Genomic DNA, 27,346 nt, shown 5'->3' on the forward strand with positions numbered 1-27,346 from the left:
CACGCGAAGACGTCGGCGTTCGCGCGGAGAAAGTCGACGAGCACTTCTTCCTATTTGGGATCGAGCTCGGAGCCGATCCGGATCTGCTTGGAGGCGTCGCTGCTGGGGTCGAGGGGGACGGACTTAACCGTCCCCGTTGGCTCGAAGTTGTCGGCGTGACGCTTCACGTCTGGCACCTCCTTAGAGAGGCTCTCCAGGTCGGCTATGAGGGCCTCGGCGTACTCCACGCACTCCACGTCGCATTCGAATGCGTGTTTGTACGTGGGGCCGACGGTGATGACCCCGTTGGGGCCCGGCATCTTGAGCTTGAGGTAGGTGTAGCTGGGGACGGCCATGAACTTCGCGTAACATGGCCTTCCCAGTACCGCGTGGTAGGTTCCTCGGAACCCGACCACCTCGAACGTCAGGGTCTCCCTTCGGAAGTTGGAGGGTGTTTCGAAGCAGACGCGAAGATCGAGTTGTCCGAGGGGCTGGACGCGCTTCCCGGGGATGATCCCATGGAAAGGCGCAGCGCCCGCCCGGACCGAGGACAGACCGATACGCAGAAGCCCGAGGGTCTCGGCGTAGATGATGTTGAGGCTGCTGCCTCCGTCCATGAGGACCTTGGTGAGCCTGACGTCGTCGATGACGGGGTCGACGACGAGCGGGTATTTCCCCGGGCTCGGCACATGGTCGGGGTGGTCAGCTTGGTCGAAGGTGATGGGCTTGTCGGACCAGTCTAGGTAGACTGGCGCCGCCACCTTCACCGAACAGACCTCCCAGCGCTCTTGCTTGCGGTGCCGAGCCGAGGCGTTCGCCGCTTGCCCACCGTAGATCATGAAGCAGTCGTGGACCTCGGGGAACTCTCCTGCCTGGTGATCTTCCTTCTTGTCGTCGTCGCAGGCCCTGCCACCCTCCGCGGGTGGCCCGGCCCTGTGGAAGTGGCGCCGAAGCATGACGCACTCCTCAAGGGTGTGCTTGACGGGCCCCTGGTGGTAGGGGCACAGCTCCTTGAGCATCTTGTCGAAGAGGTTGGCACCTCCGGGGGGTTTCTGAGGGTTCTTGTACTCGGCGGCGGCGACAAGGTTCGCGTCGGCGGCGTCGCATTTCGCTTGCGACTTCTTCTTGCCCTTCTTCTTGGCGCCGCGCTGAGTTGACGCCTCGGGGGCATCTTCCGATGGGCGGCCCTGGGGCTGCTTGTCCTTCCGGAAGATAGCCTCGACCGCCTCCTGGCCGGAGGCGAACTTGGTGGCGATGTCCATCAGCTCGCTCGCCCTGGTGGGGGTCTTGCGACCCAGCTTGCTCACCAGGTCGCGGCAGGTGGTGCCGGCGAGGAACGCGCCGATGACATCCGAGTCGGTGATGTTGGGCAGCTCAGTGCGCTGCTTCGAGAATCGTCGGATGTAGTCCCGGAGAGACTCTCCCGGCTGCTGTCGGCAGCTTCGGAGGTCTCAGGAATTCCCGGGGCACACGTACGTGCCCTGGAAATTGCCGGCGAAAGCTTGGACTAGGTCGTCCCAGTTGGAGATCTGCCCCGGAGGCAGGTGCTCCAACCAGGCGCGAGCGGTGTCGGAGAGGAACAGGGGGAGGTTGCTGAAAGGGAAATGTGCCCTTGGGCCATTACTAAGTATTTTGGTGATTGAGTGTCAACACAAGTGCTTAAATGTGAATCAATGCCCATGGATGAACAAAGTGCAAATCTTCAACAAAGGTATGTTTCTAAGTCTTAGTACATTGGTTTTGTGTACTAATATATTTGTCTAAGTGTTAGAAACAGAAAGAAGAAGAGAAGAGAAGACTTGGCTGTGTACAGCCAAGAGGCTGTTTCGGTATGGGGCACCGGACTGTCCGGTGGTGCACCGGACAGTGTCCGGTGCGCCAGGCTGCCTCAGCCGAACAGGCCGCTCTCGGGAATTCGCCGACGGCGTACGGCTAAAATTCACCGGACTGTCCGGTGTGCACCGGACTGTCCGGTGAGCCAACGGTCGACTAGGGCCAACGGTCGGCCGCGGATTCTGCGCGTGACACGTGGCCAAGCCAACGGTCGGAAGTGGGCACCGGACTGTCCGGTGTGCACCGGACATGTCCGGTGCGCCAACGGCTCCCAGATCACCAACGGTCGACTGCGCTGTTTAAGGAAGGAAATCGGGCACCGGACAGTGTCCGGTGTGCACCGGACTGTCCGGTGCGCCCGACGACAGAAGGCAAGATCAGCCTTCTAGATTTGCTCTCAACGGCTCCTAGCTGCCTTGGGGCTATAAAAGGGTCCCCTAGGCGCATGGAGGAGGACACCAAGCAACCTTTGAGCATACTTGATCATCCACACTCAGTCTTTGCGCATCCGTTTGTGATTCTAAGTGATTCGAGCTCTGTTCTTGTGAGAAACTGTGAGATAGTCTTTGAGCTCGATTCTTGGCCGTGTGTGTGCGCATTTTGCTGTGGATTTGTGTGTGTTGCTTCCCTCCCTTACTCCGTATTTCTTTGTGAATCTCAAGTGTAAGGGCGAGAGACTCCAAGTTGTGGAGATTCCTCGCAAACGGGAAATTGAAAGGAAAAGCATAACACTGTGGTATTCAAGTTGATCATTGGATCACTTGAGAGGAGTTGAGTGCAACTCTCGTCCGTTGGGACGCCACAACGTGGAGTAGGCAAGTGTTGTACTTGGCCGAACCACGGGATAAATCACCGTGTCTACTCTGTGTTGAATTCTTTGTGATTATCATATTGTGCAAGATCTTATCTATAGCCACTTGGCATTAACTGTGCTAACACTTAATCAAAGTTTTGTGGCTTAAGTTTTGAAGTTTACAGGATCACCTATTCACCCCCCCTCTAGGTGCTCTCAATTGGTATCGGAGCCGTTCTCTTCAAGAAAGGGACTAACCGCCCGAAGAGATGGATCCTAAGGGGAAGGGAATCGTGATCAACGACAAGGAAAAGGAGTCCTTCGTCAACGAGACAAAAGATGATAAATCCAACGACTCTGGCTCGGGCCACAGACGTAAAGATGGGAAGAAGAAGAAGACAAGGCGCATCAAGGAGATCGTCTACTACGACAGCGACGAATCCTCTTCTTCCCAAAAGGACGACGACAACGACTACAGGAAGACGGTCAATTCGAACTTTTCATTTGATTATTCTCGTATTCCACATAGTTCGAATTCGCATTTGCTTTCCATTCCTCTCGGCAAACCTCCACACTTTGATGGGGAGGACTACGGATTTTGGAGTCACAAAATGCGTAGTCACTTATTCTCTCTTCATCCAAGCATATGGGAGATTGTAGAGAATGGAATGAAATTTGATAGCTCGGATAGTCCTATGCTTATAAATGAACAAATCCATAGAAATGCACAAGCTACTACTGTTCTTTTAGCATCTTTGTGCAGGGAAGAATACAATAAGGTGAGCGGCTTGGACAATGCCAAGCAGATATGGGACACCCTCAAGATCTCTCACGAGGGCAACGACGTCACCATGCTCACCAAGATGGAGTTGGTAGAGGGTGAACTTGGAAGATTTGCTATGATAAGGGGGGAGGAGCCAACCCAAACATACAACCGGCTCAAAACCCTTGTCAACAAGATAAGGAGCTATGGAAGCACGCGATGGACGGACCACGACGTCGTCCGCCTAATGCTAAGGTCCTTTACCGTTCTTGATCCTCATTTGGTGAATAATATTCGTGAGAATCCCAGGTACACCAAAATGTCGCCCGAAGAAATTCTTGGAAAATTTGTAAGCGGGCAGATGATGATCAAGGAGGCGAGGTACGTCGATGACGCGTTGAACGGTCCAATCCACGAGCCTCAACCCATTGCTCTCAAGGCATCGAGAAGCAAGGAGGCACTACCAAGCAAGGTGGCGCAAATTGAGGCGGCCGGGCTTAATGATGAAGAAATGGCTCTCATCATTAAGCGCTTCAAGACGGCGTTAAGGGGTCGCAAGGAGCATCCCAACAAGACCAAGACGAAGGGAAAGCGCTCATGCTTCAAGTGTGGTAAGATTGGTCACTTTATTGCTAATTGTCCCGATAATGATAGTGACCAGGAAAAGAAGAGTGGGAAATGGGAAAAGAAGAAGAATTACAAGAAGGCAAAGGGCGAGGCTCATATTGGAAAGGAGTGGGATTCGGATTGCTCCTCGTCCGACTCCGACAACGAAGGACTCGCCGCCACCGCCTTCAACAAGTCATCCCTCTTCCCCAACGAGCATCACACGTGCCTCATGGCTAAGGAGAAGAAAGTAAGTACTCGAAACTCTACTTATGCTTCTTCTAGTGAGGATGAGTCTAGTGATGATGAAATAGACTATTCATGCTTATTTAAAGGATTAGATAGATCTAAGATTGACAAAATTAATGAATTGATTGATGCTTTAAATGAGAAGAATAGGCTACTAGAAAAGCAAGAGGATCTCTTGTACGAAGAACATGATAAGTTTGTAGAGGCTCAAAAATCCCTTGCATTAGAAATTAAGAGAAATGAAATGCTTACTTGTGAATTGTCTACATGCCATGATTCAATTTCTAAATTAAAGAGCATCAATGATGACTTAAATGCTAAACTAGTAGAAGCACAAAAATCCAACTCTTGTGTTGAACATGTTGAAATTTGCACTAGGTGTAAGGATGTTGATATTAATGCTTGTAGTGAACACTTAGTTTCCATTTCAAAATTGAATAATGAATTAGCTAGTCTTAATGCCCAACTTAAGACTAGCAAGAGTGAATTTGAAAAACTAAAATTTGCAAGGGATGCCTACACTATTGGTAGACACCCCTCAATTAAGGATGGGCTTGGCTTCAAGAGGGAAACCAAGAACTTAACAAGCCATAAGACTCCTATCTCCACCAAGGAGAAAGGGAAGGCTCCTATGGCTAATAGTGTTAAGAAGAATCATGCCTTCATGTACTATGATAGGAGATACTCTAGAAATGCTTTTAGAAGTAATGATGTTTTTGATTCACATGCTTATGACTCTTATGCTATGACTGCTTCTAGTTCTCATGTTATGCATAGTAGAAATGTGTTTAGAAGAAATGTTGTTCACCAAATGCCTAGGAGAAATGTAGTTCATAATGCTCCTAGGAAAGTAGTGAATGAACCTTCCGAAATTTATTGTGCTCTAAATGCTTCCTTTGCTATTTATAGAAAGGATAAGAAAATTGTTGCTAGGAAGTTAGGGGCAAGATGCAAGGGAGATAAAACTTGCATTTGGGTCCCTAAGAATATTTGTGCTAACCTTATAGGACCCAACATGAGTTGGGTACCTAAGTCCCAAGCCTAAATTTGCCTTGCAGGTTTATGCATCCGGGGGTTCAAGCTGGATTATTGATAGCGGATGCACAAACCATATGACGGGGGAGAAGAAGATGTTCACCTCCTACGTCAAGAATAAGGATTCCCAAGATTCAATCATATTCGGTGATGGGAATCAAGGCAAGGTAAAAGGGTTAGGTAAAATTGCAATTTCTAATGAGCACTCTATCTCTAATGTGTTTTTAGTAGAGTCTCTAGGTTATAATTTGCTATCTGTTAGTCAGTTATGCAACATGGGGTACAACTGTCTATTTACAAATATAGATGTGTCTGTCTTTAGAAGAAGTGATGGTTCACTAGCTTTTAAGGGTGTATTAGACGGCAAACTTTATTTAGTTGATTTTGCAAAAGAAGAGGCCGGCCTAGATGCATGCTTAATAGCTAAGACTAGCATGGGCTGGCTGTGGCATCGCCGCTTAGCACATGTGGGGATGAAGAACCTTCACAAGCTTCTAAAGGGAGAACACGTGATAGGGTTGACTAACGTACAATTCGAAAAAGATAGACCTTGTGCAGCTTGTCAAGTAGGTAAACAGGTGGGAGGAGCGCATCACAGCAAGAATGTGATGACCACTTCGAGACCCTTGGAGCTGCTGCATATGGACCTCTTCGGACCCGTCGCCTATCTGAGCATAGGGGGAAGTAAGTATGGTCTAGTTATTGTTGATGACTTTTCCCGCTTCACTTGGGTGTTCTTTTTGCAGGATAAGTCTGAAACCCAAGGGACCCTCAAGCGCTTCCTAAGGAGAGCTCAAAATGAGTTTGAGCTCAAGGTGAAGAAGATAAGGAGCGACAACGGGTCCGAGTTCAAGAACCTTCAAGTGGAGGAGTTCCTTGAGGAGGAAGGGATCAAGCACGAGTTCTCCGCTCCCTACACACCACAGCAAAATGGTGTGGTAGAGAGGAAGAACAGGACGCTAATCGACATAGCAAGGACTATGCTTGGAGAGTTCAAGACCCCCGAGCGTTTTTGGTCGGAAGCCGTGAACACGGCTTGCCACGCCATCAACAGGGTCTACCTTCATCGCCTCCTCAAGAAGACGTCATATGAGCTTCTAACCGGTAACAAACCCAATGTATCGTACTTTCGTGTATTTGGGAGCAAGTGCTACATTCTTGTGAAGAAGGGTAGAAATTCAAAATTTGCTCCCAAAGCTGTAGAAGGGTTTTTATTAGGTTATGACTCAAATACAAAGGCGTATAGAGTTTTCAACAAATCATCGGGTTTGGTTGAAATCTCTAGCGACGTTGTATTTGATGAGACTAATGGCTCTCCAAGAGAGCAAGTTGTTGATTGTGATGATGTAGATGAAGAAGATGTTCCGACGGCCGCTATACGAACCATGGCGATTGGAGAAGTGCGGCCACAGGAACAAGATGAACGAGATCAACCTTCTTCCTCAACTATGGTGCATCCCCCAACCGAAGGTGACGAACAGGTACCTCAAGTGGAGGCGCTTGATCAAGGGGGAGCACAAGATGATCATGTGATGGAGGAAGAAGCGCAACCGGCTCCTCCAACCCAAGTTCGAGCGATGATTCAAAGGGATCATCCCGTAGACCAAATTCTGGGTGACATTAGCAAGGGAGTAACTACTCGTTCTCGATTAGTTAATTTTTGTGAGCATTACTCCTTTGTCTCTTCTATTGAGCCTTTCAGGGTAGAGGAGGCCTTGCTAGATCCGGACTGGGTGCTGGCCATGCAGGAGGAGCTCAACAACTTCAAGAGAAATGAAGTTTGGACGCTGGTGCCTCGTCCCAAGCAAAATGTTGTGGGAACCAAGTGGGTGTTCCGCAACAAACAGGACGAGCACGGGGTGGTGACGAGAAACAAGGCTCGACTTGTGGCAAAAGGTTATGCCCAAGTCGCAGGTTTGGATTTCGAGGAGACTTTTGCTCCTGTGGCTAGGCTAGAGTCAATTCGAATCTTGCTAGCATATGCCGCTCACCATTCTTTCAGGTTGTACCAAATGGATGTGAAGAGCGCTTTCCTCAACGGGCCAATCAAGGAGGAGGTGTATGTGGAGCAACCCCCTGGCTTCGAGGATGAACGGTACCCCGACCACGTGTGTAAGCTCTCTAAGGCGCTCTATGGACTTAAGCAAGCCCCAAGAGCATGGTATGAATGCCTTAGAGACTTTTTAATTGCTAATGCTTTCAAGGTTGGGAAAGCTGATCCAACTCTTTTTACAAAGACATGTGATGGTGATTTGTTTGTGTGCCAAATTTATGTCGATGACATAATATTTGGTTCTACTAACCAAAAGTCTTGTGAAGAGTTTAGCAGGGTGATGACGCAGAAATTCGAGATGTCGATGATGGGCGAGTTGAACTACTTCCTTGGGTTCCAAGTAAAGCAACTCAAGGACGGCACTTTCATCTCCCAAACGAAGTACACGCAAGACCTGCTAAAGAGGTTTGGGATGAAGGACGCCAAGCCCGCAAAGACGCCGATGGGAACCGACGGACACACAGACCTCAACAAAGGAGGTAAGTCCGTTGATCAAAAAGCATACCGGTCAATGATAGGGTCTTTACTTTATTTATGTGCTAGTAGACCGGATATTATGCTTAGCGTATGCATGTGTGCTAGATTTCAATCCGATCCTAAGGAATGTCACTTAGTGGCGGTGAAGCGAATTCTTAGATATTTAGTTGCTACGCCTTGCTTCGGGCTCTGGTATCCAAAGGGGTCTACCTTTGACTTGGTTGGATACTCAGACTCCGACTATGCTGGATGCAAGGTCGATAGGAAGAGTACATCGGGGACGTGCCAATTCTTAGGAAGGTCCCTGGTGTCATGGAACTCTAAGAAACAAACCTCCGTTGCCCTATCCACCGCTGAGGCCGAGTACGTTGCCGCAGGTCAGTGTTGCGCGCAACTACTTTGGATGAGGCAAACCCTCCGGGACTTTGGCTACAATCTGAGCAAAGTCCCACTCCTATGTGATAATGAAAGTGCTATCCGCATGGCGGAGAATCCTGTTGAGCACAGCCGCACAAAGCACATAGACATTCGGCATCACTTTTTGAGAGATCACCAGCAAAAGGGAGATATCGAAGTGTTTCATGTTAGCACCGAGAACCAGCTAGCCGATATCTTCACTAAGCCTCTAGATGAGAAGACCTTTTGCAGGCTGCGTAGTGAGCTAAATGTCTTAGGTTCGCGGAACTTGGATTGAATTATAGCATACATGTGTTTATGCCTTTGATCATGTTCCTTGTTGCATTTTGTTGTTTATTGTGGTGCTCAAGTTGTACAAACACTCCCTGGACCTCACAAGTCCGTTGCAAAGTGATGCACATGTTTAGGGGGAGATGTGTTACAACTTGACCCTTTGAGACTAACCATTTGCTTGAGTTTGCTTGATTTAGTCTCGAAGGTGAATTGAAAGGGAAAGGTGAACTTGGACCATGCAAGACTTCCACTGCACTCCGATGAGAGGGTAACTTATTCCAAGTTCATCTCTATGATCTTATTGCCTTTGTACTCTTAATTGAAGATTTTGGTGCGGCAATGGGGTTAAAAGGCCAAGATTGATCCCGTTTTGGTGCTTGATGCCAAAGGGGGAGAAAATAAAGGCCAAAGTGATAAATGGATCAGCTACCACTTGAGAGATTTTGAAAATATTAGAATAGAACTTTTGTTTTGTCAAAAGCTTTTATTGTCTTTTATTGTCTCTATTGTCAAAAGTTGGCTTCTTGTGGGGAGAAGTGTTGATTATGGGAAATAGGGGGAGTTTTTGAAATCTTTGGTCGATCTCTTTTGGAATGACTCTCTTTATGCCTCAACATGTGTGTTTGACATAGAAATAGAGATTTGAGTTTGATTTGCAAAAACAAACCAAGTGGTGGCAAAGGATGATCCATATATGTCCAAATTGAATCAAAACCAATTTGAGTTTTTATTTGAAGTGATTTTGCACTTGTTCTATCTGCTTTATGTTGTGTTGGCATAAATCACCAAAAAGGGGGAGATTGAAAGGGAAATGTGCCCTTGGGCCATTACTAAGTATTTTGGTGATTGAGTGTCAACACAAGTGCTTAAATGTGAATCAATGCCCATGGATGAACAAAGTGCAAATCTTCAACAAAGGTATGTTTCTAAGTCTTAGTACATTGGTTTTGTGTACTAATATATTTGTCTAAGTGTTAGAAACAGAAAGAAGAAGAGAATAGAAGACTTGGCTGTGTACAGCCAAGAGGCTATTTCGGTATGGGGCACCGGACTGTCCGGTGGTGCACCGGACAGTGTCCGGTGCGCCAGGCTGCCTCAGCCGAACAGGCCGCTCTCGGGAATCCGCCGACGGCGTACGGCTAAAATTCACCGGACTGTCCGGTGTGCACCGGACTGTCCGGTGAGCCAACGGTCGACTGGGGCCAACGGTCGGCCGCGGATTCTGCGCGTGACACGTGGCCAAGCCAACGGTCGGAAGTGGGCACCGGACTGTCCGGTGTGCACCGGACATGTCCGGTGCGCCAACGGCTCCCAGATCACCAACGGTCGACTGCGCTGTTTAAGGAAGGAAATCGGGCACCGGACAGTGTCCGGTGTGCACCGGACTGTCCGGTGCGCCCGACGACAGAAGGCAAGATCAGCCTTCTAGATTTGCTCTCAACGGCTCCTAGCTGCCTTGGGGCTATAAAAGGGTCCCCTAGGCGCATGGAGGAGGACACCAAGCAACCTTTGAGCATACTTGATCATCCACACTCAGTCTTTGCGCATCCGTTTGTGATTCTAAGTGATTCGAGCTCTGTTCTTGTGAGAAACTGTGAGATAGTCTTTGAGCTCGATTCTTGGCCGTGTGTGTGCGCATTTCGCTGTGGATTTGTGTGTGTTGCTTCCCTCCCTTACTCCGTATTTCTTTGTGAATCTCAAGTGTAAGGGCGAGAGACTCCAAGTTGTGGAGATTCCTCGCAAACGGGAAATTGAAAGGAAAAGCATAACACTGTGGTATTCAAGTTGATCATTGGATCACTTGAGAGGAGTTGAGTGCAACTCTCGTCCGTTGGGACGCCACAACGTGGAGTAGGCAAGTGTTGTACTTGGCCGAACCACGGGATAAATCACCGTGTCTACTCTGTGTTGAATTCTTTGTGATTATCATATTGTGCAAGATCTTATCTCTAGCCACTTGGCATTAACTGTGCTAACACTTAATCAAAGTTTTGTGGCTTAAGTTTTGAAGTTTACAGGATCACCTATTCACCCCCCCCCCCTCTAGGTGCTCTCAGTTGCGGATGATGAGGTTGTCATCGTCCGTTCCACCTAGTTGGCAGGCCAGACGGTAGTCCGCGAGCCATAGTTTCGGTCTCGTCTCCCCCGAGTACTTTGTGATAGTAGTCGGGGGTCGGAACCGGGTCGGGAACGGCGCTCGTCGTATGGCCCGGCTGAAGGCCTGCGGACCGGGTGATTCGGGCGAGGGACTCCGATCCTCCCCGCTGTCGTAGCGTCCCCCACGCCTGGGGTGGTAGCCTCGGCGCACCCTCTCATCGAGGTGGGCCCGACGGTCGCGGTGATGGTGCTCGTTGCCGAGGCGACCCGGGGCCGCAGGCGCTGTGTTGCGCGTGCGCCCGGTGTGGACCGAGGCTTCCCGCATGAATCGGGAAGTCGCGACATGATGTTCCGAGGGGTACCCCTGCCTTCGGGAGGCGGAGCTCTCGGCCCGTCGGACCACGGCGCCTTCCAGGACATTCTTGAGCTCTCCCTGGATTCGCCGCCCCTCGGTGGTTGATGGCTCCGGCATCGCGAGGAGGAGCATTGCCGCTGCAGCCAGGTTCTGGCCGACTCCACTGGAAGCGGGCGGTGGCCTCATCCTGACATCGTCGGTGATGCGGTGCTAGAAACCCTGGGGTAGATGACGCATTTCTCCGGCCGGAGGTTGGCTCGCCCATTCTTGCCTGACGTTCCGGCGGATCGGCTCAAGTGCTCATGCTCCCCCGTCGAGCCTGGCCTGCACCTCGCGGATTTGCTCGAGCTGTGGGTCATGGCCCCCCGCCTGAACGGGGACCACAGCTAGCTCCCGTGGGATGTCAATGCGAGACACCGGCCTAGGGAGATCACCGTCCTCCGGCATGCCGAGATGGTTGCCTTCGGAGGGACCCCCTAGATCGACGTGGAAACATTCGCGGCTTGGGCCGCAGTCCTCGTCGCCGAGGCTACGGCTACCGTCGGAACAGTCGGAAAGGTAGTAGTCGCATGTGGTCATGAAGTCCCGCATGGCACTGGGGTTGCCAAGTCTGGAGAAATCCCAACAGAAGTTGGGCTCGTCGTCTTCCTCGGAACCAGAGGGCCCGTAGGTCGAGACGTCCGTCAGCCGGTCCCAAGGTGACCGCATACGAAACCCCAGAGGGTTCGGACTCGCCTCTACGAGAGCGTCCGCCAAAGCGAAGCCGCTAGGCGGGTCGAGGCTGAATCCGAAAGGCGTGGGATGGGAATCGGTCGGTACCTCTCGGTCGACGGGCGGTGATGAAGTCACGTCGGGGACTGACTGCACCGTCATCTCAGGTATGAGGGTGACACCCAGCAAGCCTTCCGCGAGCGTGCTGGCATCGTCCGTTTGCTCGGGATTGGCGTGTCGCGGGGAGACAGCGCTCGTCTTCGTCTCAAGCGCGAGGTCGATGCCCGGCGTGCCCCCCGTTGGGGTGCTGGCGCTGTCGACTCGCTCGACAGCCGACGAGGCGCTGCCTCCTGCTTGGCCTTGGTTGCCCCACCTCCTCCTCCGTCGGCGGGGAAGAGGACGGGGCGAGCTCGAAGGTTGTTTTTCCACCACGCGGGGAAGACGTCGTCGATTCCGCCGCCGGCGGGCGGGCTGTCGGCCGCCATTGTCGCTGTCGCCCGGCGGTGGAAGGAGTATCATGTCGTAGCTGCCGTCGAGGGACATGAACTCAAGGCTCCCGAAACGGAGCACCGTCCCGGGTCGGAGAGGTTGCTGGAGACTGCCCATTTGGAGCTTGACGGGAAGTTGTTCGTCAACACGCAGCAGGCCCCTACCTGGCGCGCCAACTGTCGGCGTTTCGAGACCGGGGGGTCCCTGGGCCGACGAGTGAATGTCGCCGCGTGCCCCAGCCCAGATGGGTCGGCGCGAGGCCGAGCGCGAAGGGGGGAAGCGAGGTGGCCGGAGGCCGGCGTGAGAGAGGTGGAAATCCCGCGGCCTTCGTGTTCGTCCCGCGCCCAGGTCGGGTGCGCTTGCAGTAGGGGGTTACAAGCGTCCACACGGGAGAGGGAGCGAGCGGCCTCACGCGAGCGCCTGTCTCGTCCTCGTCCCCGCGCGGCCAACCCTCTGTAAGAGGGCCCTGGTCCTTCCTTTTATATGCGTAAGGAGAGGATCCAGGTGTACAATGGGGGGTGTAGCAGAGTGCTACGTGTCTAGCGGAGGAGAGCTAGCGCCCTAAGTACATGCCGTTGTGGCAGCCGGAGAGGTTTTGGCACCCAGTTGGTGTGATGTCGTGGCCGTCGGAGGAGCGCTGGAGCCTGGCGGAAGGACAGCTGTCGGGGCTGTCGAGTCCTTGCTGACGTCCTCTTGCTTCCGTAAGGGGGCTGAGAGTCGTCGTCGTCAGGGAGCGTGCGGGGCGCCATCATTGCCTATCTGGCGGAGCGAGCCAGATGGGACGCCGGTCTCGTTTCCCGTAGCCTGAGTCAGCTCGGGGTAGGGTGATGATGGCGCCTCCTGTCGACGTGGTCGGTCCGCGCCCTAGGTTGGGCGATGTGGAGGCTCCTCCGAGGTCGAGGTCGAGTCTGTCTTCCGTGGCCGAGGTCGAGTCCGAGCCCCTGGGTCAGGCGAGGCGAAGTCCGTCGGCTGAGGTCAGGGCGGAGTCCGAGCCCTGGGGTCGGGCGAAGCGGAGTTCGTCGTCTTCCGGGGCTGAGCCCAAGTCCGAGCCCTGGGTCGGGCGGAGCGGAGTTCGCCGTCTTCCGGGGCTTAGCCCGAGTCCGAGCCCTGGGTCGGGCGGAGCGGAGTTCGTCGTCTTCCGGGGCTGAGCCCAAGTCCGAGCCCTAGGTCGGGCGGAGCGGAGTTCGCCGTCTTCCGGGGCTTAGCCCGAGTCCGAGCCCTGGGTCGGGCGAAGCGGAGCTTCCTATGGTGCCTGCGGCCGGGCCTGACTGCCTGTCAGCCTTACTCTGTCAAGTGGCACCGCAGTCGGAGCGGCGCAGGCGGCGCTGTCTTTCTGTCAGGCCGGTCAGTGGAGCGGCGAAGTGACGGCGGTCACTTCGGCTCTGTCGACTGAAGGGCGCGCGTCAGGATAAAAGTGTCAGACCACCTTTGCATTAAATGCTCCTGCGATTTGGTCGGTCGGTGCGGCGATTTGGTCAGGGTTGCTTCTTGGCGAAGACAGGGCCTCGGGCGAGCCGAGAATATGTTCGTCGCTGGAGGGGGGCCTCGGGCGAGACGGAGATCCTACGGGGTCGGCTGCCCTTGTCCGAGGCTAGGCTCGGGCGAGGCGTGATTGTGTCCCTCAAATGGACCGATCCCTGACTTAATCGCACCCATCAGGCCTTTGCAGCTTTATGCTGATGGAGGTTACCAGCTGAGAATTAGGAGTCTTGAGGGTACCCCTAATTATGGTCCTCGACAACATTGTACGTACATTCCCTAAGAGATCAATCCATGGTTTTTGTCCCCTACTAGCAGAACTTTTGACTTAGGCTTGTCGGTACTTGGCAGATGAGTTGAGAGTGAGTCAAATTTTGTTGTTTGTGCACACATGCTCATTTAGAGATTGTTCTATTGCGTCTTAATTTAAAGGATTAGATAGGACCAAATCTCGCTATTGTTAAAATTAAATAAAAGATTATTTAATTTCCCTCAATCATCTTCGATCCAAACGTAACCGAACGAGGCTTTATATGATCACTTCCGTCTTTGTTGTTTTTCCATCTCTTCCCGAAAAAGGGTTTGTTAGGGTGTGTTTGGTTGGATGTACATGGATGAATCACAATTTATACAGTGTTTGGATGAGAGTTACGTAGGGCGAGATAAACACTGGAGTAGTTTTTTTATGACGACTTGATCCAAAAAATCGAGAGAACGGTATTGCTTTCGCCTTATCCCAATTTAACCTTAAAACAGACACATACAAGAGGATATGCTCGCCGTCTTTCTTCTTGTCGTCCTTAGTTTAGGACAGTAAAAAGTATTGATGTTACATAGATTTAGGGCTTGTTCGTTTTGATGCTAAACCATGTGGATTGGGTGGGATTGAGTCGTTTTAAATCCATAACAAGTCAAAATACATCTCAATCCCACCCAATCCACTCCAATCCACTTGAAATTAAAATAACCGAACAAGGCCTTAACTGGCTTAGACATGTGCAACCTGCTCGTTGCCGCGGGACGCGTACGGGCCACATCCCGTGCTGCGAATCGGACCAGGCCAGCGCTTGTCGACTGTTTGGGAACCACACACCAGGGTTCGATTTCTCGCTCCAGAAGTCCTATATCTCGTCGGATCTCCCGTTTTCACTCGTGCATGGAAAACGAAGGTGTATTAGAGCTGATTTGGTGGTAAGTGATCCCAAGGGGATCCATGGGGAGAAATCCCCTTACAATTTAATTTTGAATAACAAGGAGATTCCTCTCTATGGATCCTCTTGGAATCCCTTAGCACCAAATCAGCTCTTACGGTTTGAAATCTAAAAAAAATAAAGTGACAAAACAGTTTTCGAAAATTTGTGGTAAAAAGAAAATGTAATAATAATCCCTGGACCACGATTCTCCCTCAGCTTGAAATCACTGACCTTCGTACGGTATTGCCAGCCTTAACAATAACAACTGCCGAAGGATCGATCGTATATGTGTACATTTGTGCTATGCCTAATAGGCCAGCCTAAAGCACATAATTTCTGGCACGACCCATATCTGGCACGGCCCAACCTAATTGTGGGCCTAGGCTGGCACGGCCCACATTGTGGGTCATGTCTGGGCCTCAAGTCAAGCCCACGGGCCGGCCTGGCACGGCCCATTTAACTAAGGCCCACCGAGGCCCACTAAATATAGACTCAGTATTTAACTAAGATCCGTCAAAGCCCACATGACTAGCATAACTTGGAGAATCTAGAGCTTCAATAAGCCATCGAGAACCAATACCTAGATATGGATAGTGAATAGTGATGATGATCATTGTATATGTATTCTGTATGGATGTATAGTACTCAATTAAACACTAAACAGAGAACTGAATATTATTTGTGACCTAGTTGTAATATTTTTTTTTCTTTCTGACCAAAGGTTTATAATGTGCCTTCACAAAACATCTTAGTTTTATTTTGGTCATATATATACTTTATACTTTTTTGTTGATGTATTACTATTGTATATATATGGACCGGTCTGGCATATTAAGATATTTTGGGCTATTTGGGCCGACCTGACACACATAACTAATTGTGGATCGTGCCGTGGGCCGATGACTGGGCACACGTGCTGACACGACACGGCCCATAATTAGATATGTGCTTTTGTGGGCCGTACCTTTGTGGGTCGTGCTTTTGTGGCCTTGTGCCGTGCCGGACCAGGCTGGCCCACATGTACATGTATAATCGATCGGCACGAATGGTCTCCATTCCTAACGTACTGCCACCGCCGCAAATCGGAGCACACGTGGAGATCGCGATCACCTCGAAAGAGGGGAGCGGTCGAGGAGACATCGAGCCGGCTGGCTTCCATGCCACGGGACAGCAGCAGCAACGCGCACGCATATGGCGGCATCCATTTCCTCGATGCCCCTGCTGCCCACTGGCCAGTACACCGCCAGGCGCATGCAGTAGCAGTACCCACCGCCGCCGGTCGCTTCCATGCCTTTCGCCATTGCTCCTGTCGTGCAGTGCAGTGCAGTGCAGTACATCGAGGCGCGTAGCTGGACGGAGCAAAACTCGCGGTCGCAGCTGGAGCGGACCACTGCGAATGAAACTACGAATGCGCGTGGCCGGTCCATCCGCTCCGCTCGTAGTTAACTCCATCGGTAGGTAGGTGTGGTCTCGTGTAGTACACACTACTGTACTGTACCGCCAGGTCAGCCAGACACAAGGCATAAAACAGGTTGCCCTGTCGAGATACACGTATGCACGTAGGCCAAGACCACTACCCTAACGACGTAGGAGTACTGCTTGATCGATTAATTGTCAACGTTGTTGAGAAACCCTAATGAAGGGTTATGTGGGCAAATACAGAAGATGCCCCTGAGGGCAATCACGTTTATATATATATAACATGTACCCCCTCATATGGAATAGAGATCAGAAAGAGGCCAGAGGCCCAACCCTATATATAGTGTCTCGTGTGTTTTCTCTGTCGTGCTTATGGGAAGGAGACGGGTTCTCTACATCTTCTCGTGCCTCTACTGCTGACGGGAGGGAAGCAGAGGCGGATTTGCGACCGGGGCTGCCTGGGCTGCAGCCCCGGTCGCGGCCCAACAACGCGTGGAGGAGGGAATAGGCCCATGCGCCATGCCCACAGCCGCCAGCCCCTAATCTAAACTCCGGCAGCGCGCACGGACGCTCCAGCAGAGGGAGCCGCCAAGCGCCAGCCACCAGCAGCGCGCAGCCCCAGCAGCGCGGCGGACGGCGGACGGCAGACGCACGCGGCACCGACGGGTGGCGGCCACCACGGTCCAGTTCTACTTCCACGGCACCGCGCCACCAGCGGACCACCGCCCAGGCGCCCAGCAACGCCGCCGCACGACCCACGCGGCCCGGCCACGCCCCGCCGCACGGCCGCCTGCACCTCGCGTCCTCGCCTGCTCCTGCTCGCCTAGAGCGGCTGGAGCCTGGAGGCCGGAGCCGCCGCCAGCAGCAGAGGCCAGACTCCAGAGTACTGCCGCAGCCCACAGCGACACAGAGGCCAGAGGGTTTGTGAACTGTGATTTAAAGCTTGATTTGAAGTTTTTTTGTTATAGTTTTAACTTAGTAGCCCCCCTCTTAAATCAATCCTGGATCCGCCACTGGAGGGAAGGGAGCGGATCTGGTGATCCGTGGTGACGTAGTTCTCAACACGTTATCAGCACGCTCTACCTCGACGTTGCTGCGGGATTAGATCTGCATTAACTCTCCGTCAAGCCGGCAGGTCTTACGGCTTAACCGAACTGTCCTACGCGACAGACTTCGTTTCCGTTCGCTGAATCAAGAACCACGGTATGAAATCTCTAGTGGATCTATGATTTACTTTTACTGCGAACAACAACTGCCGGCGGCGGCCTTGCTAGTCACTTGTCGCATGTACACCACCATGTTGGCGCCTGTTGCCGGCGGCAGGCCGGTGGTGGCACTGGCTATCCATTCACACTCCGCGAGGATGGCCCCGATGGCAGCCTCTGCCCCTGTTGCACCATGACGATGGAGGAAGGAGGGGTGCGGCCCCGTGACGCCTTGCGCCTAGGGGTGGTAACGGATTGTGATCCAAATAGTTCTTCACAAAATGTCAAGGCCCTAAATAAATTATAGTTCAAAAATGACTAGAAATAAAGCCCGATCCTAACCCGCTTCGATCCTTAAATCTTATAGTGCAAAAATTATAGCCCATTGTCAGCCCTACTTGCGCCCGTAGCGCAGCACGCACTTGTCCGGCCGGCCCCCATCTCACTCGATAGAGAATGGCGGCAGCCATTCCGTGCCATAGGAGAAATAAAATCAGCGGGGCTGGTGGTGTCGAGCACTGCGGTGGCCCTCACCGCTACTGTGTCCGGCAGATCCACGCCCACCTCGATTCCCTAGGCCCCATCCTCCTACGGTCCTGCCCACGGTTCGGCGGACGCCCGCCGACTGATCTGCATCGTCGGGCTGGCCACCGCCTACGGAAATAGGCACTACTAGGCTCTGTACTGCTGCCGCAGTCCACCCACTACACGGAGGAGACCTCTCCCAGGATCCGTTTCGTCCGCGTGCAGTTAAGACAAAAGAAAACTTGCATGGCCACATGCAGATAGCAGTGTCCCCCGCCCTCGCATTCGCATGCACTGCTCGCCATTGTATCGCTTAAAAAAAGGGAGCGGTAGCCACTAGGCGCATCCCTCCATGACCATGTCCATCAAAAGGGTCGCAGGATCGTTTGTTCGTTTCTCCTGCGTACATCCATGTGCCCCTACTTTGCTTATTTTATAGCTTCAGAGTACAGGGAAAGTGGGTCGGTCAAATGTTTTTTGCCCTGCTAGTGGCGGTTGAGTATAAAAAGAAAGAAAGAAAGAAAGAAAAGAAGCATGTTTTATTTTTATTTCTTAATTACGTGAATGCATGAGCGGCTGGAAAAAAAAGCTTGCGTCATGGATTGCTGCATGTGTTTTATGGATTGCTGCATGCGTTTTATTTTATTTTATGTTATGTTATTTATATTGTCGCATGAGCGTTTAAGTGTCCACATTCTAATATTTTTTATCTAACATGCTCATGCAATAATTTCACCATTATTTTTCTGCTTTATCTCCAATGTATTATTTAGCAGAAAAATATAAAAAATGTATTTGAATATTACTGCGCATATTTAAATTGCTCTAAATATTTGTGTTGCGTTGAGCTTCGTACTCACGTCGAGCGATTAAATTGTATAGTGGGTACTCGAACACGCGCGATCAGGCTGTGTTGTTAATCGGCTAAATTATAACATTGGTTGAGCATTGGCTGCGCCTTGGCAATACGACACAGTATTTATGCCGTTCGAACTTGGTTGCGCCATGTGATTGCTATGTCGCGCTCTCCATTAATCAGATTGCTCCCGTTGAGTCAGACCGTCATCGCTGAGTCGCATATTTTTTGAATGCCCTGTAGGCACTGTCTGTCTGACGCGAGCCAAAATTGCGCCTGTTGCGCACGTTGCGTGGATTTATCGTGTACCCCAATTACTGAGCCATAATTATGCCTGTTGCGCTTATTACGAAGGCTTGCTATACTGTCGTAGCCCTGATGGCCGCAACCGTGTTGCCGCCAGATACGCTGGAGCTTGTACTCGCGGAATGTGGTGGGTTATCCGAGCCCCTGAAGTCACAGCATAGCGCAACCTTCGTAAATAATTTCGTTTGGCTCTATATTTTGTTTGACATGTGTTGTGTGGCTTAATATATTTATATATATCGCCAAGTGGCCATAACAACTTTGACAAGCTCTATGGTGCTGGTAAGATCTGGGAAGTTAATGAAATACCTATGAAACACAAATAAATAATTCTATGCTCTCTCCTCATGCATAAAGTTTTACCCGGAGTAACCCAAAGATATATAATATAATGCATGAAAGCCTTTTTGGCATAAGACATCATAAATTGGGATTTTATTAATATGCGATATGACCTTACCAAATAATTTATGACCAAAAATCTCAGTCATACATTGCTCAACCAGATGTTAGCACATTGCTCTCTTTGTCGCTGAATGACATGAAGCAAACTATGAGATAAAAGGACATGTAGTCGCTAGCAACATGAAGTTGCGAGTATACCGAGAGGTTATTCTGAGAACATTTTCACTATGTTGGTGTGAAAACTATTGTATGTTCCCGTCGAACCACTTTGCTCATCCTGTCTAGGAACTTTATGCTTATGTTGCATACATCTCTCAGAATTGTAAATACTCATGGTCGCTGAATTGACTCGAGATAATCCCTTCACGAGTATGGTATACATTATAAGTCAAATGGTAACGGTCAGTCCTGAATGGACATATAACTGGGGTTTTATAGTAGAACTACAATGGATTCAACTCTTTGACATGCTTACCGTAATCTATCTCTGATCTACCAGAAGTAAGAAGAGTAGAAAATAGCCATGAAATCCCACATCACCATAGAGCTTGAAGCGAAATTGGGCATTAATCTGTCACTGGCCCTTGGCACCGAAAGATCCATAATTCTTGACCACTAAGTTGTTGGTGTTGGTAATTTGTGATAGAAATATGAAGATATTGTAGAGACCTATTGTATCCTCTCTACTCCTGATGATTTCTTCGTATGAGAGCAGTATTATCTGTTGTTAAGGTCTGGTCCCAGATGGATACCGGTCTTGTTTCGTTCTTGCCAAGCATATATCATCATTTGCTTCATCAAAAGCTAGTTATATGGTGATTTTTCCTAGATAAAACGATTTTTTGGCCTTGTATGTTCTATTTCAAAGCTTCTCTTTTTGCTGAACAATGAAGAGATCAAAATAATGCTTTATAGAACAAATTGGTGTATAATATGAGGAGAAAAGTTTGCCTTTTGGCAGCTTAAACAACAAATATTTGACTATTGGTATAAATTCTCTCTCAAAATTATTGTACCTAAAAATGTTGCATTAATCGATACCCAATTTCAGAGCGGTATGAGTAATTGGATAAACCATGGGCAGTGATAAAAACGAGCTGGACTATACATCTCTGCATATAAAAATCTTTGCTTGGCAGCATTGGCCTGATGTCGTGCACTTTACTACCAATATAAACACATTTTCCTATGTGCCTCAAAGCACAATGCAACCAGTGAATGTCTTTGTGAGCGTTAGACCCTGATGGTCATTTTACTTGTTGATCTGAAGTCAACTAATGGCTCCAAATGACGAATGGTATTCATGAGCCCCTGAAGAAGCCTTATGGATAAAATAGTGTTGTGCATGTTAGTCTAAATCTTAATGATTGACTATGCATTTGGTAATAATAACAATAAGTTTGCAGAATTGTAACCACGAAGCAACTTGTGTTGCGTGTCTCGCTGGATGTTGAGACTAACCCTTCATGTTGAAGGAAAAAGATGTAGTATTCATGCCACTACATTAACCTAAGTCCAATGTTCACTGCACCAAACCCCTATCTGTAATGTGCGTAAGATTTCCCAAATAAATCACCACAATAGCATACATTGGCCACATCTAGATGATTGTGGTTGGGGATTTTATCTGTATGATTTTAAGAACATCTCGGCATTAGGGGGAGGAATGCCCATATAGTGTAATGCATCAATGTTCTATTAAACGCACAAAAGCCAAACTGAACCTGCCGTTCGGTGTGTACTCCTGTGTATATGGAGATTGCCAGAAATCGTTGAGGAGTAACCATATTGGTCTGAATGCTTCTACCTGATGTAGATGTGGATATACTCGAGATTAATATCATATCCACATTTGACTTATTGGCATTTGATCTATTCTCGGGGACGCCTGCGAATATGATCCATTGGCCTTAGTCAAAGCATATGTTCTGATTGCAGATTCACGTGGTCTGTGATAACTCTCCTCCGATTAATTCACCCTGATGGTGATTTGCCTCACGAAGAGGTTCATCTTGATGATGAAATTCCTAGCAATGCGCGCAATATCATTGTGTTGGGAATTCAGAACAATGAATCTTTCGTTTTGGGAAATGACGGAGATCATTATTAAATGTGGGAGAAAAATATGTCGACACTTATCTTACCTCTATAGATTGCAAAGGGATCCAAAACAAAGTCCTAGGCATGAGTGTTTGAAGCTCTCTTATCGGGTCATTGATAAATGCAATCGAGGCTGAACCAATAATCGCAAAATGAAAGTCACGAGCTTGAAGTTCAGACATTTATGGGCACTATTGAAATAATGTGTGGTGAATGCGATGGTTCAAGTGGTCTTGTAAGAGACCCATCCCACATGTGTGTTGAATAAACACTGTTCCGCTATGTAATATATCTGGCAAATGGCATGAATTAAAATATGCAGTTAATAGGATTCTTGAGAGCACCTAGAGGGGGGGGTGAATAGGTGATCCTGTGAAACTTGAAAACTTAAGCCACAAAACTTGGTTAATCGTTAGCACAATAGTTGCCAAGTGGCTAGATAGGAATCCTCAACAAAATACAATAACCAACAAAGATCAATCACAGAGATGACACGGTGGTTATCCCGTGGTTCGGCCAAGACCAACGCTTGCCTACTCCACGTTGTGGCGTCCCAACGGACGAGGGTTGCAATCAACCCCTCTCAAGCGGTCCAAAGACCCACTTGAATACCACGGTGTTTTGCTTTGCTTATCTTTATCCCACTTGCGAGGAATCTCCACAAATTGGAGTCTCTCGCCCTTACACTTAAAGTTCACAAAGAAGCACGGAGTAAGGGAGGGAAGCAACACACACAAATCCACAGCAAAATGCGCACACACACGGCCAAGAATCGAGCTCAAAAGACTATCTCAAAGTTCTCACTAGAACGGAGCTCGAATCACTGAGAATGACAAACGAATGCGCAAAGACTGAGTGTGGATGATCAAGAATGCTCTAAGGTTGCTTGGTATACTCCTCCATGCGCCTAGGGGTCCCTTTTATAGCCCCAAGGCAGCTAGGAGCCGTTGAGAGCAAATCTGGAAGGCCAATCTTGCCTTCTGTCGTCGGGTGCACCGGACAGTCCGGTGCACACCGGACACTGTCCGGTGCCCGATTTCCTTCCTAAAATGGCGCGGCCGACCGTTGCAGATCAGGGAGCCGTTGGCGCACCGGACATGTCCGGTGCACACCGGATAGTCCGGTGCCCCCTTCTAGCCGTTGGCTCGGCCACGTGTCCCGCGCAGATCCCGCGGCCGACCGTTGGCCCGACCGACCGTTGGCTCACCGGACAGTGAATTATAGACGTACGTCGCCGGTAAATTCCCGAGAGCGGCCAGTACGCCCGAGTCAGTCTGGCGCACCGGACACTGTCCGATGCACCACCGGACAGTCCGGTGCTCCAGACCGAACAGCCTTTTGGCTGTACACAGTCAACTTTTCTCTGACTCGATTTCTCCTGTTCCAAGCACTTAGACACAATACATTAGTCTTCAAAACAATGTACTAAGGCTTAGAAACATACCTTTACTCTTGATTTGCACTTTGTCCATCCATGGGTATAGATTCACATTTAAGCACTTGTGTTGGCACTCAATCACCAAAATACTTAGAAATGGTCCAAAGGCACTTTTCCCTTTCAATCTCCCCCTTTTTGGTGATTTATGCCAACACAACATAAAGCAACTAGAACAAGTGCAATATCACTTCAAATAAAACTCAAATTTATTTTGATTCAATTTGGCATATATGGATCATCCTTTGCCACCACTTGGTTTGTTTTTGCAAATCAAACTCAAAATCCTATCTCTAAGTCAAATCCACTTGTAGAGACATAAAGAGAGGTTTTCCAAAGAAAATTGATTCAAGATTCCAAAAACTCCCCCTTTTTCCCATAATCAACACTTCTCCCCACAAGAGGCCAACTTTTGACAAAAGAGACAATGCAAGAGTTTTGACAAACCAAAAGCTCTATCCTACTGTTTTCAAAGTTTCTCAAGTGGTAGCTGATCCATTTATTGCTTTGGCCTTTATTTTCTCCCCCTTTGGCATCAAGCACCAAAACAAGATCAATCTTGGCCCACTAACCCCATTGCCTCACCAAAATCTTCAATTAAGAGCAAATGGGCAATAAGAGTTAAAAGATGAACTTGGAAAAGTTACTCTTTTCATCGGAGTGCAGTGGAAGTCTTGCATGGTCCAAGTCCACCTTTTCCCTTTTAATTCTCCTTCGAGGCTAAAACAAGCAAACTCAAGCATATAGTTAGTCTCAAAGGGTCAAGTTGTAACACATCTCCCCCTAAAACTGTGCATCACTTTGCAACGGACTTGTGAGGTCCAGGGAGTGTTTTTACAACTTGAGCACCATACTAAACAACAAAATGCAAAAAGGAACATGATCAAAAGCATAAATACATGTATGCTACAATTCAATCCAAGTTCCGCGAATCTAAGACATTTAGCTCACTACGCAGCCTGCAAAAGGTCTTCTCATCTAGAGGCTTGGTAAAGATATCGGCTAGCTGGTTCTCGGTGCTAACATGAAACACTTCGATATCTCCCTTTTGCTGGTGGTCTCTCAAAAAGTGATGCCGGATGTCAATGTGCTTTGTGCGGCTGTGTTCAACAGGATTTTCCGCCATGCGGATAGCACTCTCATTGTCACACAGGAGTGGGACTTTGCTCAGATTGTAGCCAAAGTCCCGAAGGGTTTGCCTCATCCAAAGTAGTTGCGCGCAACACTGCCCTGCGGCAACATACTCGGCCTCAGCGGTGGATAGGGCAACGGAAGTTTGTTTCTTAGAGTTCCATGACACCAGGGACCTTCCTAAGAATTGGCACGTCCCCGATGTACTCTTCCTATCTACCTTGCATCCAGCATAGTCGGAATCTGAATATCCAATCAAGTCAAAGTTAGACCCCTTTGGATACCAGATCCCGAAGCAAGGCGTAGCGACTAAATATCTAAGAATTCGCTTCACCGCCACTAAGTGACACTCCTTAGGATCGGATTGAAATCTAGCACACATGCATACGCTGTTGGGGCGAAGGCAAAGACGCCACCCTTCGCTCGAGGCCTTCGCTGATAACCGCTGGTCAGACAGAGACAGAACAGGCAGGGACACCCTTCGCTCCATTCGGCACCAGACGAAGACCAGCGACGAAGTCATCCCGCAGCGCGACCTCGTTCAGCTCTGAGGCCCACGTGTGATCTGGCCCATTGTAACGGGCCCTGCGTGGCCGCCTTTGTGTTACGGGCCTAATCTGTAAAGGCATGCTTGTAATTACAGCTTGTAACCCTGCTTTATGGGAATATTCTGGGGATAAGCTAGGTGTCTGAGGGCACATGCGTCCTTAACACAAGGCGCTGGGCACTCAGATACCTATAAATACCCCCGCACAGTGCCCGTGAGAGGCTAGATTAACAGAGCTATTGCCCCCGAGCACGTAACCCTGTTGTCGCCACTGTTCACCCCTGTTGGCCTCCTTGCTGCTGAGAGCAAGTTCCAACATTTGGCGCCCACCGTTCGTGCTACGACAAAACCACCCGCGATGGCACCCAAGAGAGCTAACCCGAAGGCTTACGAGGCTGCGAAGGCAGCACTGCTTGCCGCAAGAAAGGGCAAGGCCCTCGCCCTCACCCAATCCACCCACCAAGAGCCCACTGAAGACAATATTCCCCGCACCTGCGAAGACGACACCTTCCGCACCTGCGGGCCCGAAGGACAATCGCAGCCGCCCCCAGGCTTCGCCCCACTGGAGGGCGCGGATCTCACCGAGGACGGCGAGGTCCTCGGCGTCTCAACAGAAGAACAGTTACAGCTGCGCGCCCTGCGCCTCAAGAACCGCAATCTCCAGAGGCAGAAAGAGATACTGGAGGCCAAGCGCCAGCGTGTGTCCGCACTAGCCAAGGTGCGGCAAATGATACGCGACGAGGAGCAGAAGGCCCAAGACCTCGAGCGCGAGATCGCGCTGATGCAGCGCGAAGGCCACCTCGGTCTACAGCAAGAGCCACCCCTCCAGCAGCGCGCACAACCGGAAGACACGCGCGAAGGCCACCTCGGCCTGCAGCATGGCCCACCTCTGCAACACCGGGCGCAGCCGGAGAACCCGCGTTTCCCCCAGCATGACTACGCCTTCCAGCACGGCGCGGCATTCCAAGGGGTCAACTACCTCGACGAGCGAAGTCCCCTGGCGCCACACCTGCAAGTGACGCCTTGGCCAGCTAACTTCCGAGCAGGGGCATATCCCAAGTACAACGGCAGCACCGACCCGGCGCAATACATAATGAGTTATCAAGTCGCCGTTGCATCCGCCGGAGGGGACGACGCCACAATGGCGAAGTCTTTCATCATCGCCCTAGAGGGCCCAGCACTCACCTGGTTCACCAGATTGCCTCCGCTGTCCATTGATTCGTGGAGAAGTCTCAGGGACAAGTTCCTTCTCAACTTCCAAGGGTACCGTCCAGACACCGACGCTTTGGCCGAGCTCTCGCTTTGCAAACAGCTGGAAAAGGAGACTCTACGGGAGTATTACCGTAAATTCTTAACACTCAAGTCACAGCTGCCCTCCGTCGATGATCAGATCGCTATCCACTACGCCATCAGCGGCCTTCGGGCCGGCGTCCTCTACAGCCACTGTATCAGAGATCCACCCAAGAACCTCCAGGAGCTATATCAGCTCTTTGAAAAATATGCCAAATCCGAAGAGCTCCACCAGCGCAAGGTTGAGTCACAGCGGAAGCCCAAAGATGCCCCGCAGTCCAGCCGCACGTGGACGAGGACTCCGCAACCAGACTCCGGTCGAGATGGCCGCAGTCAACAGCAAGTGCACAACATCGCCAACCAGCAGCCTGCTGCGGACCCCCCTCGTCGCCAGGAATATCCCCCCCAGGGCCGCGGAAACGGAACTCCTGGCAGGGGCCGAGGGCGCGCGCAGCCGCCGCGCCGGTTCTACTGCCTTTTCCACGGCGAAGACTGCGCCCACCAGACCATAGACTGCCCAGAAACGAAGGCTACCAGGGACAGAATGGCGCGGGCGCAGCCAGCCGACAATCCCAGAATTGTCGCGCATAATTACCAGCCACCCCCTCCACCATATATCCACGCTCCCGCTCCGCATCCACCGCACCACGCCTACCAACACCATCAGGAAGTACAAATCGTACCTCCCCCACCCCCACCACCACACCAGCAACACCAAAACATCCCCCATGCCCCAAAGCAGGAGGACTTCGCCGATCAACCATATCGCGGAGTCATTCACATGATAACAGGGGGGTCAAGCACTGACTTCGACACCAAGCGGCAGAAGCGGGACCACTACCGCAGCATCAACCATGTCGCGGTCACTGGCCCAGTCGTGCAGACGAAGTGGTCCCACATACCGCTAACCTTCGATGCACGAGACGTCGACCTGCGCAGCGCCCCCCACATCGACGCTATGGTCATCAATTGCAGCGTGGCAGGCTGTGACTTACACAAAGTCCTAGTCGACAACGGCAGTCAGGCGGACATCATCTTCCTCCACGCCTTCGACCGCATGGGTATAAGCCACAGCCTGCTCAAGCCTTCGGACAATCCGTTGTATGGCTTCGGCGGCAAAGGCACCTTTCCCGTTGGCAAAATAGAGCTGCCCCTCTCCTTCGGTGTAGCACCCAATGCCCGAAGTGAGCAAGTAACCTTCGACATCGTCGACATGGTATATCCGTACAACGCCATAATGGGGCCGGGGCTCCATCAATAAGTTCGAAGCTGCCATCCACGGACTGTACCTATGTATGAAGATACCAGGTCCGCTAGGCGCTATC

The sequence above is a fragment of the Zea mays genome, chromosome 10 (assembly GCF_902167145.1).
Source record: "Zea mays cultivar B73 chromosome 10, Zm-B73-REFERENCE-NAM-5.0, whole genome shotgun sequence".
NCBI classification, from domain to species: Eukaryota; Viridiplantae; Streptophyta; class Magnoliopsida; order Poales; family Poaceae; genus Zea; species Zea mays.